Genomic DNA, 12,494 nt, shown 5'->3' with positions numbered 1-12,494 from the left:
TTACTGTAAAGTGTAGTGACTGTGTAATTTCTAGCTAAACACAGCAGCCAATTTGAATGAATAATTTTATTTGGAGGATTGTTGGTCAGGACACAGGGAAGAACTCCCTTCTCTTTTCAAATAATGAAATCTTTAGCACCCACCTCAAAAGATATTATGTTTTTAAAAATAAATAAATTGTAATTTAAAGTAATCCCAGCTGGCAACAAGATTTGGAGGTGGTCAGAAAAACCTGCAGTACCAAATGGGACGTGAACTCAAGGACTGTTAGTCGTAGTTTAGGATGGACCTGGAGCATGTGGTCACTAAACAATTAAAGAGATGAAGAGATGTTCACTAATGGAAAGTGGCTTATAGCGAGGTCTGATTTGTGATTTTGGTGGTGTTATTGGGATTTGAGTTGTTTGTTGATCGAGAAAGTCCATTTTGGGGATAGGGAAAAGGGACCTTTGCCATTCCTTTGTTACGGCAATTTTTCTCAATTTGTTGAGTACATTTTGTAACAAAACCTTTGTTTTTAGACACAGTATCAGTGAAGTGACTCCTTGTGTGCAAATACTATATTTTGATTTCTACTGTAATCTGATCCAATCCCAATTTCATTATTTCCCATTAGTTTCTACCCTATAACTAACCTGCGTGTTGCCACAACAGTTTAAAGCTGGACTTTCCAAGATCACTAGGAGACATTGACATCCAAAAGGAAACCGAGCACTGTACAACCAGTACAAAGAGTGAAAAAGATTTATGTATCTGTTAAAGAAAACAGGGAACATTCTACAATATTACAGAATAATTAATGCTGCAGAAACAAATTAATCCGATGGTCATATGGGCATGTTCCATTAGACATTCTGGGCATTGCTTCCTTCAGAATAAGTACCGCCCTCCACTAATCCAAGAAATGGGAAAACACTCAAATCTCCCAATCTCCACAACAGCAGCTGGAGTCCTTCTGACCCATCCATTCCTCACCTATTTCAAGGACTGTCTCAAGACCATCCTCTTCGACCATGCCTTCAGTCAACTTTCCCCTCCCAACCCCATTTAGCTCCCACTTTAAACTTGGCAGGACTGTAAGTACTTGGGATGTCCTCTAGGTATGCAACATACCATATAAATGTAAATTTGTATTACAATTTCTTGTATTGCAACAATCAGGGCTTGGTTACAACCTCTTTGAGTGAAGCCCAAATTTTTCTATATCTACCCAAATACCTAAAGGAGTTGTAAAATGTCAAAACACCATAAGCCCTGAGCTGCAGATCAATCTTCAGGTTTAGATCATTGCTCTGCCTAAGGCTCACCCATCAAACCCCTCTCCCATTAGGGAATATCCTGTTCCCTGCTCCGAGCAGAGCTTTTAGCATTACAGTGATGATATTCAGGTGACAGAATTAATGGTCAAAAGCATTTAAAATTAACTGTGTGAGCCAAGGCATCCCAAGCTTCTCCTCCTCTTTCACCTTCTGTCTGATTTTTCATTGCTCTGGAATAGAACCAAACAGGAAAAATTACAATTGATTTTCCATTAATGTTCTTGTCTTTCATTTATGTGAATGGTTTTGGCAAGGAGGAGCAGCTGCACTGCAACATGGGGTCTATTATAGCCGAGCTTTGACTGGCAGTTCCATCACGCAGCTTGCTCGGAAATCCAACAGTAAGAATAAAAGATTTCAATGGGCGAACCCATTCATTCACTTGACCTCTATTCACACCCCATTTCTGCTGGTACCATCACTAACAGCCAAGGTCTTCGCTGCCCATTTGTTAGTTTCAGGCGGTTTCGATTGAGTGTGAGCAGCTCGCCAACATCATTCTCCGAGCTGTCTATTCCAAGACAGATTCCCATCTCACACTTCGCTTAATGAGAATTAAAATGCTCAACTTTCATTAAACCTTCAAGATACGATTAATTGGCATCCTCCAAAATGCTGATCTTTTCTTTTTTTTAACCTCACCCCCCCACCCATGACACAGATAAAGTATTTGTTCAGCTGCATAAGGATGATCTCCTGTTTTTTTCTTAAATTAAGTACACTGATGTTTCTGTGAACCTAAGTTTCAAAATTGCAGCATGTATAATTTCCAATGTGAACAACAAGGATTAAATAATTACATAGAATTACATAAAGCACTACAGTACGGAAACATTTTATTCAGCCCTACTAGTCTGTGCCAGTGTTTAAACTCCACTCAAGCCTCTAATCCCCAAATCCTCTCTCCTATATCCTTCTCCCTCATGTAGACATCAAGTTTCCTCTTAAATAAATAGACGGTTTCTATTTCAACCAATGCTTCTGGGCAGTGAGGTCCATATTCTCACCTACTTTCCGTGAAGAAATTATTCCCAAACCTCTTTAGACCTGCAACTTTACATTTTACGGCCCAGTGCTTTGGACAACAAGATTGACTTCTCCCTCCTCTCTTCTCATAACTTCTCCCTCCATATCCATTCTGCTAGCCATGGATATGACCACCGGTTTGACCTGGTGATTACCTGGGGCCTCAGCATCTTGGTCCTCACCATCACCGACAAAGCTTCTTGAACCATTACTTCATATCCCTTAGCTCCTCAATCATTCTCCCCACCACCCAATCCACCTCCATCTCCTACCGCCCCTGGAAAAATATCTCCCCCCACTTCCTCTCTGCTACCCTGGAGTCATCTGAACTCCCCCCCCTCTGGGCTACCTCCCTCACCGACTTATCCTCCTCAGTCAATCTCCTCCACATGATTAGGAAAAGCAAATGGTACTCTGGGACCCTTCCCTGCATGAGGGGTGCTATATAAATGCAAGTTGTTGTTGTAGGAAAAGGAAAGCAATTCATCATGGAGAGACCTGCGTCAGCTGATACTCAATGATTACAGAGTGGTCAATAGACTTAATGGGCAAGGCTGTCCTTTTGCTCCACCCTTTCAACACCTCTGTGCACCTCCAAGCTGTCTCTTTGTGAATAGTTATGGTGAGACATGGTTGGATTGGTACTGGTTGCCTTCAGATTGCACTCGCCCACATAGCCAGTCTTTGTATAAGTTTAGAAGTACAGAGGGGTGGGGGGTAGGGAGGACTGAACATTGACAAATGTGACAGATCTGAAGACGGGCAAAGAAGGGATAAGGTGGGGGGATGGTAACAGGTTTAAGATGATTGGCAAAAGAACCAAAGGGGAGACAAGAATTTTTATTACCCAGAGAGTTGGAATGCACTGCCTGAAAGGGTGGTGGAAGCACATTCGATAGTAGGTTTCAAAACGGAATTGGATCGGTACTTGAAAAGGTACTTTTCAATCAGTTGTCTCACATTCCTGGCATAGCTTTTCCCATGCACTTTCCTTTTACTTAACCACTAAGCTACAGGACTCCACAACATCACAAGTTGCAACCACCACCCCACCCCTCCCACTCACCCTCCTCCATGTGATGACAATGTCTTTATTCAGAGCTCATCTCTAAAGTCAAGTGACTGTTCGAGTCTGATATGCTCCATTTGCTTTGTTCATCAGAAAGCAAGACACAAAGAATATGCGTCTTAAATTAGCTTTCCTTAGTGTAAAGACACTGAAACATATCTCATCATCACCCTCTGGTCTTGTTTGTGACAAACAAAGCTATTAATGCCTCAGACTTTGTACTGTTTATGAACTACTTTTAGCCACAAGAACAAAACTATTCTCCTGGTTTTCAACTCTGCATTTCAGAAGATAATTGGAATTACCTCACTTTTTCAGTGAGACTCCTCTAACAATGGAAAATGCTATTAATAATAGTTCTGCAGTTGATAAAATGACTTGTCATGTTATTGAGACACCTCAAAGGTTTTCACAATTTTTTTAACTGTGATACGCTATGATTCTATTTATAGTATAAGTGAACGTAACAGCCAATTTGCACACAACAATGTCGTACAAACAGCCACAAAATGAATTACCAATTTTATTTGGGGACTGTTAGCCAGGACTTAAGGAGAAATGCCCTTCTCCTTTTGAATAGAGCCATGGAATCTTTAACATCCATCTGAACTGGCAGATGGGACCTCGGTTTAATACCTCATCCAAAGGATGACACCTCCAAGAAACTAGCACTCCCCCAATGTTGCTCATGTCAGTATACACAATATGAGTTCAAAGTCCCAACATGGGGTCTGAATCCTCAAATTTCTCACTCAGAAGTGAGATTATTACCAACTGGGCCAGGCTGACACCTTGTCATATTAACAGCATCATTGCAAAGGTACTTCAAGCTGGAGCCTTTCAGCACATGGCCTCGGATTGTGGGCAATTTGTTCTACAATCAAACCTGTGCACCAATCTGCAAAGTTAAAATATAGCTGACTAAATGTAATTCATTCCACAACAGCAAGCCTTCTATTCAGTGGCATAAATGCAAAACAAATTCCGCTCAAGAAGGTAAGGCATGGTTCAGATGGAAAGAAGACTTCTGTTTTGACTTTAGCTGCAGATACCCTTAGGAGTGCATATCAAAGCAATTAAAATTATTGGAGGTTGGCCATAGCCGTAAAGCATGAGAAGTGAAAACTCAGTTGAACAAGTTCAGTAGACTCAGGTGGTATGAACAGGATAAAATAGGCCTACCAAAAAAAAATGCCTTTGCTTGATTGACTCAATAATACTTCATAAATTATATGCACTTTGCTCCAAGTTGCTGCTTGACATATGTCTGCATTAAGAACTGATTTCAGATTAGCCCAGAGGCATCTTACAGTCTTTTTCTGAAGAGGGGTTTTACATGACTTGGCAACCGGCTGACTGCAATGGTGCAGCAGAGGTTTGTACAGTAACCTAATACTGAGATAAAGTTTGCCTGGAAATTGAATTGCCTTAGGTATTCTTCCCGTATGAATAAATAATTAAGCAAATTACTAATATTAGTTTTTCCAATGAATATTGAGGCATAAGTCCATCCACACTTGAACAAAGTAGTGCTCGACCCAAATCTGTCTTACATTTTACAAAATCAAGCGGTTGTGAATCCTACCGCGATCTTTGGAAGAAACTATTCAGCACACACCATGCTCTCTCAACTTTCTCTGTGGAAGATGTATGATCAAAGAGTACAGTTTATTGACCTGTTTAGCTAATAATGTGCCGAGGAAACACTATTTTTAAAAAAACTTAACCCAAATACTCCCATGGATCATTGAATTAATAATAAATCATGGAGCACTAAAACAAAGACACTGATTAATAACCAGCTAAACTCTGAATGGAAAAAAACATCAGTTTTACAATGGTTTAGAAAGACGAGATTGTATGTGCATGTTGTGCAGATAATTTGCATTCAACCATGTTGAGGCAGGTTGTTTTTCTGCAGCTAGCTTTGCTCACTTGGTGGCATGTTTGTCTTGGGGTCAGAAGGTTGTATCAAATTTAGGACTTTTGCTCACTTTCCAGGCTGACATTCTAGTGCCGTACTGAGGTAGCACTGCATTTTCGGAGGTGCCAACGTTTAGATCAGATGTTAAACTGAGCTCTCATCCTACAGTTCTTCAGGTAGACAATACCTAACCCATAACCCCATTTCAAAAGCAAAGGTTTTTTTTCTCCAAATGTGCTGATCAACAATCCTCCAGATAAATTGGTTATTCCCCTTATGGCTGGTTGTGAAATCTTGCTGCATGCAAAATGCTTGCCACATTTGCTAACAAAAATAGTCATTGCCCTTGACTCCAAATGCCTGTAAAGTATTTTGAGATGTTTTGACAAATACAATTTGTTTATTCTTTCAATCTAAAAACATTGACAACTACCTGCAAATGTAACATGCATCAGCAAAGAGAGTCAATAACAGAGACCTACCTAACACCACTGGCAGAGACCATCAGATTAAGTCAGCAACACTGAACAAACATTACAATGTTATTTGACATTTTAACCTGAGAAGTGTTCCTACTGTGTTCAGGAATAATGAAAGTATATTATTTTGCCTTCAAAATACACAGTCACTACAATTTACATTATCGCTCCTTAGAGGCTGGGGTTCACTTTGCCTTGGGACGTCCTCCCAAAGGTGCTATACAAATTTAATTTTGTTGTTGTTCTCAGCTGTGAAACTGCATCACTTCAAATTCACATTTAGTCACCAGAAACAGCCATGTCTAAACACCTTCCACCTCTGCATCTTGTTTCTCTCTCTCTCTCCCCACTCTGAGGTAGGTTCAGTCCAGTTAATCAATGTGCAGTCCTGTAGCTTAATTCCCGGGCGGGTCGGGTCAGGGTGAAACGTTAGGCAAGTTTCCTTACTCCACACACATGCCTCTATTTACCAAGCAGTAATTAGGAATCCGCTTGTTAGTCGAATGTCGGATTCCTTTTCCGGGGTTAATAATCCATCCAAAAAATAAATAATAATAATAATTTGGTCACTCAATCCATGACTGTTTATGGGTCACTGCTGTGTGCAATTGGCTGCTGCATTTAGCCCACAGACTTTACAGTGTATCCTGTGAAACACTTTGAGACCCCTCAAAGTGTAATAAGGCACTATATCAAATCCAAGGATTATTATTATTATTACAGTATATCCTGTGAAGTGCTTTGTGACATCCTCCTAACCCAAAATGTCCTGTAACATAATAATAATCCTTGCAGTTGGTAGAGCACCTTTCATGATAGGAGATGTCCCAAAACGTTTCACAGGATTTACTGTGAAATAGATTGATTGTGTATTTGAGGGCCAATTGCACAGAGGAACAAAGTAGCCTGATTGCATAGAGGAATATCTCCCAAACTGCCATAGAGTGAGTGACTAATTTGATTGGGGGATTGTTGGCCAGGACACTGGGAGAAGCTCCCTTATCTTTTTGAGTTTCATAATAATCCGCCTAAATAGTGCCTTTTCATGTCTTCTAGATGTCTCAAAGTGCTTCACAGAATATGGGTGAAATGCGGGAGCCAATTGCACAAAGCAGTGTCCCACAAACAGTCGTGAATTAAGTGACCAAATGTTATTAGGAAATTATTACCCCCCGGAAAAGCGATCCGCCAATTGACTAACAACTGGATTCCTGCCTGTTGCTAGATAAACAGAGGTGTGTGGAGTAAGGAAACTTGCCCAATGTTTTGCCTTGCCCAGAATTCGAACCCAGGTCCTCTCGTTTGTGAGGGGAGTGCTCTAACCACTAAGCTCAGGACTCCACTCCTGGAGTGTGCCATGAGATCTTTGACATCCACCTGAACAGGCAGATGCGACCTTGGATTAATAATTTTAACAGACAGTACCGCCAATGCAGCACACCTACAGAACTGCATTGGAGTGCCAATTTACACTGTGTGAGTTCATGTAAGGATTATATATTGTTATTTTAATTGTGGAATTTCAGCCAGATCAGTTTCTGCTGCTGTCGTAAAGCAAATATTAAAAGAAACGCCCAGGCACAAAGATCATCACATAGAATAAACTCTAAACCAGAGACGAATTCAGGATCCTCATCCTCACCTACAAGGCCATTCACGGCCTTGCTCCCTCCTACCTCTCCGACCTACTATCCCCCTACTTACCTGCCCGTACCCTCCGTTCCTCTGGCTCCGGTCTGCTCCACATCCCCCGCCCCAACCGCCCTACCATCGGTGGCCGGGCCTTCAGCCTCTCAGCCCCTAGGCTCTGGAACTCCATCCCCCAGTGCCTTCGCCGCCTCCTCCCTTTCCTCCTTCAATGCCAGTCTCAAGACCTTTCTCTTTGACCGAGCCTTCAGCTCCCCACTCGACTCTCTACCCCCTCCTCGCTCCCTCCCTTCCCTCCCCTTACCCTGACCATTTCCCCCCTGCTCGGGTCCCGACCCAACTGTCCAGCGCCTTGAGACGTCCTCCCAACGTGAAAGGCACTCTATAAATGAAATTTTGTTGTTGTTGTTGTTGTTGTTGAAATGGATGGACTTGACTGTCAAAACAAATTTATTCTGTGGCCAGTACAGGAGCTTTGGTCATGAATGTTTAGATTTATGCAACCTTTACATCTGAAATTCAACATTATTCTGTGATATTTACCAACAAACCAGTTTGATGAAGATTCCTTTAAATAAAGTTTGGGTGAAACAAGGTCGTAGGAGAAAAACATTACAAACCATTTTATGTATTTTTATCCATGGAAACCTCTCACCCAAAGATAAGGTTTCACTACAGCTGAAATAACACAAAGAACTTGAAGAATATGCTCTGACCTAAAGAGATTATAAATGAAAAGCTTAAATGTGTATTTGTTTACTCAATTGTCTTCCAAGAGTCTAAGGAATTGATGTACAGATGCTTCAGTTGTATAGAGCCTTGGTTAGATCCCACCTGAAGTACTAAGTTCAGTTTTGGTTATCATACCTCAGGAAAGTTATATTGGGCCTAAAATGGGTACAACACAGGTTCTCAAAAATCATACCAGAGGCTTAAATGTTTAAATAATGAGGACAGATTGCATAAACTTGGTCTCCATTCCTTAGGTTTAGAATGTTGTGGGGTAATCAGATTGAGGTGTTTAAAATGTCAAAGGGATTTGTTAGGGTAGATATAGATAAACTGTTTGCCCTTGTGATTGAATCCAAAACAAGGGTCATAATCTGGAAAGATTTTTGTTAGGTCAGGGTATCAAGGGATTATGCAACAAAGCTAGGTAATTGGAGTTGAGGTATAGATTAGCCATGATATAATAGAATGTCAGAACAGGCTCGAGGGACTGAATGGTCTACTTCTATTCCTATGTTCCTATTACTGGTTATGGTAGACATCCACTGTGAACCGTAGGAATTACCTGTGACTTTGTCAACTGACATCTGTTGGCAAATCATCTCTCATAACCATACCACACACCCAATTCCTCAGTAATAAGCAATCTCTTGCATGAATTAAGAAGAACATTTTCTACCATTTTTAATAAACAGATCCTGAGAGATTCAATGATATTGCAATAATTAGACTCTTTGTGTTTTGGAAGATAATTGAGTTAAAGAAATACACAAGAACATGTGTGTGGGTATGGAATGAGAACAACAACAAGATTACATTTGTATAGCGCCTTTCACGTCGGGTGGACGTCCCAAGGCGCTGGACAGTGTACAGCATTTCAGATCCAAGCTGGGGTCAGGGGGGGAGAAGGGAGGGGAGGGGAACGGGGGTGGCTGATGGCATGTTGGAAGAGGAGAGTCTTGAGGCGGGACTTGAAGAAGGCTAAGGAGGGGGCGAGGTGGAGTGACTGGGGGATGGATTTCCAGAGCTGAAGGCTCTCCCACCAATATTGGGGCGGGTGGGTCGGGGGACGTGGAGCAGGCCAGAGCCGGCTGAGCGGAGGGAGTGGGCAGGTTGGTAGGGGATGAGGAGGTCGCAGAGGTAGGGTGGGGCAAGGCTGTGGAGCGCTTTGTGGGTGAGGACCAGGATCTTGAACTGGATCCTCTGAAGGATAGGGAGCCAGTGGAGTCAGGCGAGAATGGGGGAGATGTGGTTACAGAGTTTGGTACAGGAGAGGACACGGGCTGCAGTGTTCTGGATTATCTGCAGCTTGTGGAGGGAGGAGTTGGGAAGGCTGACAAGCAGGGCGTTTGCATAGTCGAGCCTGGAGGTAATGAAGGACATTTGAGCCCATGAAATCCATTCCATACATAGAAAAGGTCATAGAATCTGTTTATTGCATGTTAAAATGTTGACTGAATACAAGACTTTCCCTGCAGAAGGCATGCCCTTGGTGAACACTGGCCTGTTTTGTGTCCCTTGCCTTATCTGCCCTTCCATTGAAGGGCAGGCTTTCGACCGTTCTACCTCCACACTCCTGAATGCAATTCCACACATTCGTTCCTCTCTCCCCTCGTATAAGACCCATCTCAAGATGTACCTCTTTGATTGCACATTAGTCACGTTTCCCTCTCCACCCCATCAGCTTCGACTGCAAGCTAAAGTGCCCAGCCAACAGTGTCAAGTGCTTTCAAACTTCCTCTCCAATGTGAAAGGCAATATATAAATGTAATTTGTATTGTACTTGCAATGCTGTGTGGGTACATTTTGGAGGCCAACCCTGGTGTATAAAGGGTGGCTGGTTTGGATGTAAGATATGCTGAACATGCTGATGTGTCAGTTGATGTGGCCTTTGCTCTGGAGACGATTTACAATTGCTGATTCACAGATTTCACCTATGGTACTCAATCACTAGTTGTAAGACATGAACCACAAGTCAAAACCTCCGAGAAGATAAAGTTCTGTCGAATTTCTCCCTGATCCCAAAGGTAATTAAGCAAACTTTTAGGACATCAGTAAAACCTCATGGAGCCTGCACTATTCAATTACAACCAACTACATTCATAGGGTGTAAATTACCTTCATGATCTCAGCACTGCAGCAACCTCCATCATCAATGTGATGCAACCTTCAATTCAATTGCTTGGAGGAGGAAGAAAATATCCAATTCTTTTTAAAGGAATTAATGACTTTGGTTGAAAATTTCGCCTACAAAACACAGTCACTGCATTTTACAGCATACCCTGTGAAGAGCTTTCAGATATTGTTCCAACTTGAAAGGCGCTATTTAAAATAATAATACTATTACTAATAATAATCTCAATTGTCGTTTCTCTGGTCAAAAGAAATTCTGTCTCCTGGTGACCCAATAAAAAATTGATTATTCACCTTCATGCCTGTTTGTGGACTACTTTTGGCAACTCGTGTGTTGCAAATAAATTGTTCAGATCCCTCTGAATGCTATCAATCTCCTTTGCACAAAATGTTGCATTTAAAAAAAATAACAACAGCAACTTGCATTTATATATAGCATGTGGAGTAGCATCTCGGAGTCCTGAACAATGACATTATTTGATGCCAAGCTGAAGAGAAAGGGAAGATGACTGTAGGTGCTATTATAAATACTATAAATATCTATTAATATATGTTATTCCTGCATATTAAGGTGAAATGTGTTACTTTTCTTACATTGCCTGGACCAATGCAAGCTGTTGAATAACAACAACAACAATTTGGATTTATATTGCGCCCTTCAACAGGGTAGTGTCTTACTCACCTGTTTTGTGCAACAGAAAGACTGATGTGAGAAGGATGACTACTGCAAAGCCTAAAGGGTAGACAAATCCAGACAACATTTTCTTCTTAGCCAGGAACAAGATGTAATGAGCTGGAGTTGATTTAAATGCTGTGAACACGAAAGGCTTGATTTGATCAAAGAAAATCTCTTTATCCTTATGTCACAGCAAACACTTTTGGCTGGTTTAAAAACATAGGAAAACCCATTAGTCTGAGCGTCTTTGAATTATGAAAGGTTATTCTTCAGATTAAATTCCCTTCAAAAGGAAAGTCTCTAAGACTGGACTGCATGTCTACAATAATTTTACCTGATCACAGTCATATTTGGCAGTAGTCAAATATTACAGCACTAATATGCCTCTGTCTTCCACGTCCATGATATTCGTTCATCACTAACAGCACCAAATTGCATCTATCTATTAGAAAACACCTATCATTCCCTTTACCAAAGGATAGATTAAACATTACTTAGATGTGCTTAATAATTCATTATGTTTCGCTGCTATATAGACAAGGGAGACGTCTGATATTTCAAGGAATGCCTGTCCCCCCCACCCCCCAATGAAATGTCCCATCTCTGCTGTAAATCCCAATGTGTAAAGTGCAGACTGGTTATTCAAAATTCTATTGTGGCAGCAGTGAAACAAAGCTTGCAGTGCTGACCAGAAATATGGTGGAGTTTGTCAGAACAAAGTAAAAGGCTGGGACATTGGTGCATTTTAACTAAGTATTGTTAATTAACAGAATTTTGAAGAGAATTAACTGGGGAACATCAAATGCTCCGTATAAGACCAGAGGAGAGTCCTGGCAATCTCAGGAAATTGAGTGAATCACATTGTGGAAGGTAATATTCAGACTTCAATTGTTTGAATCAGTGTTATCAAAAGACAATGAGAATATTGGATACAATATATGCCTCAAAGTTGTTTGAAGGCTGCAATTCCATCTCAGGGATTCAATTATCACTCAATCAGTTTATAACATCAACTAAACTGCCTTGATATGATTTCCAGCTTCTAATCGCTTCAGTGATCCATTATTCTTTACTTTGAAAGTTGAATACAGTTTTTAAAACTGAGAGATAGAGGCACAGGGCCAAAGCTGGCAGTCAGGGCACCACAATGTTGGATAGGGTGAATCAGAGGATGAGATCAATTAACAAGTAACAGTCAGCAGATGCCAAGGATGGGGTTTAAGAGCCCTTCAAATGCTGGAGAGAGATTGATACTTATTTTGATTTCAGCTTAGCTGCTATGGACAGTCTCCCACAACAAAGGCAGCCCTGTGAAAGTAGCAAAGTGTATTTTCATCCTGCCTTTGGAGAGAACAGAAACTAGGCCATTAATGTTAGGTGTGTTACCTATCGTGTCATTCTGCAGTTGAGATTGGAGGGGGTGCATTGTAATTTCACCACAGTCAAAGGAAATCCCCGATTGTGAAACAAAACGCAAATACTGTATGCTGGA

The sequence above is a fragment of the Callorhinchus milii genome, unplaced genomic scaffold, assembly GCF_018977255.1.
Source record: "Callorhinchus milii isolate IMCB2004 unplaced genomic scaffold, IMCB_Cmil_1.0 Scaffold1, whole genome shotgun sequence".
NCBI classification, from domain to species: domain Eukaryota; kingdom Metazoa; phylum Chordata; class Chondrichthyes; order Chimaeriformes; family Callorhinchidae; genus Callorhinchus; species Callorhinchus milii.
Note: the sequence above shows the minus strand (reverse complement) of the source record.